Source organism: Schistocerca piceifrons, chromosome 3 (assembly GCF_021461385.2).
Source record: "Schistocerca piceifrons isolate TAMUIC-IGC-003096 chromosome 3, iqSchPice1.1, whole genome shotgun sequence".
Lineage (NCBI taxonomy): Eukaryota > Metazoa > Arthropoda > Insecta > Orthoptera > Acrididae > Schistocerca > Schistocerca piceifrons.
Genome location: NC_060140.1, coordinates 177,144,223 through 177,147,276, shown reverse-complemented (window position 1 = coordinate 177,147,276; position 3,054 = coordinate 177,144,223). Strand labels below are relative to the sequence as shown.

The 3,054-nt window shown below is 44.8% G+C and overlaps 1 non-coding gene across 1 annotated transcript; it reads left to right on the top strand.

Annotated features, from left to right (window-relative positions):
* Positions 1-895: 895 nt before the first annotated feature.
* On the top strand, positions 896-970 carry Trnas-cga. The gene has a single exon. It is a non-coding gene; the product is annotated as a tRNA-Ser (tRNA).
* The last annotated feature ends 2,084 nt before the right edge of the window (positions 971-3,054 follow it).

The following is a 3,054-nucleotide window of genomic DNA, read 5'->3' as shown; positions in this document are numbered from 1 at the left end:
CACCCCATTTCCATCGTGAAGTTCATGGGTACCAGAGCTGTCACATTGATCGATCGGCCGTGCTACTGAAGAGGACAGCTGTTTCATGAAATGGCCTCCCCAATCACCAGATCTCACTCCGTGTGACTTTTTCTGTGGGGACACATTAAAGATCTGGTATACGTACCGTCTCTACCAAGTGATGTAGCAGAGCTCCGGGAGAGAATACAGGGAAGCGACTGCCACAGTCGATGATGCCACGCTGGGGCGGGTATGGCAAGAATTCGATTACCGTATTGACGTCTGCCAGGTCACTCATGGTTCGCATATCGAATTTTTGTAAAAAAAAAAAAACTGTCAGAGTTTCTCTTCAGAATGGAATATGTATAATATCTGTACAATATTTAGTTCTTGTGCAATAAATAATTGAAAGTGTTCCCGAACTTTATGTACACCCTGTACTACGTAGAGTAACTGATGTCCTGAGAGTCGTAAGGGACCAAAGCACAAACATCAAGTTTTGAGAAAAAAAATGTTTGTGAGAATTGAATTTGTATGCAAAGCACCACTCACATAAGTTTGACTTGCTTTTTAACCAACTCTCAACATCCCATATTTCCTATGAAAAAAAATAATGTACCCACTTTGTGGTACAAAAGTTTAATTAACATTTATGATCCAAACTTCACAGAAGCTCTCCTGCGAAGCTTGCAGAAATAATATTTCTAATTATTAATACTAATGAAAATTCCTGGCAGATTAAAACTGTGTGCCTGACCGAGACTCGAACTCGGGACCTTTGCCTTCGAGCTACCGAAGCACGACTCACGCCCGGTACCCACAGCTTTACTTCTGCGAGTATCTCGTCTCCTACCTTCCAAACTTTACAGAAGCTGTGGGTAACGGGCGTGAGTCGTGCTTCGGTAGCTCAGTTGGTAGAGCGCTTGCCCGCGAAAGGCAAAGGCCCCGAGTTCGAGTCTCGGTCGGGCACACAGTTTTAATCTGCCAGGAAGTTTCATATCAGCGCACACTCCGCTGCAGAGTGAAAATCTCATTCTGGATTATTACTAATGTTAATTCACAAAATTTTCATATACACATATAACCTATTGACAGTACACTAAGGTGGCAAAAGTCATGGGATACCTCATAATATCGTGTCGGACCGCCTTTCGCCTGGCGTTGTGCAGCAATTCGACGTGGCATATTCAACAAGTCGTTAAAACTACCCTACAGAAATGTTGTGCCATGCAGCCTCTACAGCCGTCCACCATTACAAAAGTATTGCCGGTTCAGGATTTTGCGCACGAACTGACCTCTCGATTATGTGCCACAAAAGTTCGATGGGACTCATGTCGTGCGATATGGGTGGCCTAATCATTCGTTCGAAGTGTCCCGAATGTTCTTCAAACCAATAGCTAACAACGGTTGCCTGGTAAGAAGGCGCACTGTCATCCATAAAAATTCCATCATTGTTGGAAAACATGAAGTCCGTGAACGCCTGCAAACGCTCTCCGAGTAGGCGAACACAACTATTTCCAGTCAATGATCCATACAATCACAGCACACGCAATTATGGAGCCACTACCAGTTCGCACAGTGCCTTGTTGACAACTTGGGTTCAAAATGGTTCAAATGGCTCTGAGCACTATGGAACTTAACATCTGTGGTCATCAGTCCCCTAGAACTTAGAACTACTTAAACCTAACTAACCTAAGGACATCACACACATCCATGCCCGAGGCAGGATTCGAACGTGCGACCGTAGCGGTCGCACGGTTCCAGACTGAAACGCCTAGAGCCGCTCGGCCGGTCAACTTGGATCCATGGCTTCGTAGGGTCTGCGCCACTCTCGAACACTTCCATCTGAAATCGGGACTCATATGACCAGGTTACGCTTTTCTGGTCGTGTGGGTCCAGTCGATATGGTCACGAACCCAAGAGAGGCGCTGCAGGCGACGTCGTGCAGTTAGCAAAGGCAGTCGCGTCGATCATGTGCTGCCACAGCCCATTAACGCCAAGTTTCACCTCACTGCCCTAACGGATACGTTCGTCGCACATCCCACATTGATTTATTGCGGTTATTTGATGCAGTGTTGCTTGTTTGTTAGCACTGACAACTCTACGGAAACGCCGCTACTCCCGGTTATTAAGTGAAGGCCGTCGGCCGTGCGTTGTGCAAGGCGAGATATAATGCCTGAAATTTGGTGTTCTCTCGGCACGCTCTTGACACTGTGGGTCTCGCAATATTGAATTCCCTAACTGTTCCCGAAACAGAATGCCTCAAGCGTCTAGTTCCAATTACCATTCCTTGTTCAAAGTTTGTTAATTCCCATTGTGCTTCCATAATCATGCCGGAAACCTGTTCACATGAATCACATGAGTACAGATGACAGTTCTGACAATGCACTGCCCTTTTATAGCTTGTGTAAGCGATACTTCCGCCATCTGTATATGAGCATATCGCTGTCCTATGTAGCGTCTTTTTGGCAGTTGCAAAGTTTGTAATAAGTATGCAACTAGAATCAGAACATAAAGAACAGATACTAAATGCACCATTGCACACAATCATGGTCCTGATTACCATCATTTTCATGAAACACATTCTGTGACTTTATTTTTTTTTTTTTTGGGTGGTTGTGCGTTGGCTAGGGCACTATCTCCGGAGGAGCTTGGTCCCTCATGTGTGCGGGGTAGGTTTTCTTACTGGGAACACCATTTATTTGAAAAAATATGGGACACCTTGTTTCATTTGAGAGCCTTTGGGCACGGTTTATTGGTCCTTGAGGCCCACAGTCTTGGTATTTTATATATACTTTTGTTGCTTCGTTGTTTTTGCTGTGATCTTTCCGATTTGATTTGCATCTTGGTTCTTAATTGTACTGTAATATGGATAGTGGAACTCTTCTTTTGTGCCAAGGGCTGGGTCCACAGTTGCCAATTCTTGTAGTTGCTGTCTAGTAGGTCTGAGCCTTTCTATTTTTTCGAAGAGTCTTCTTGTAGAGGTGTTGATTTGGTTGTCCATTGTCGGCATGTTGAGTTCTTCGTGTATTTGATTAGTACTCGTCCACCATG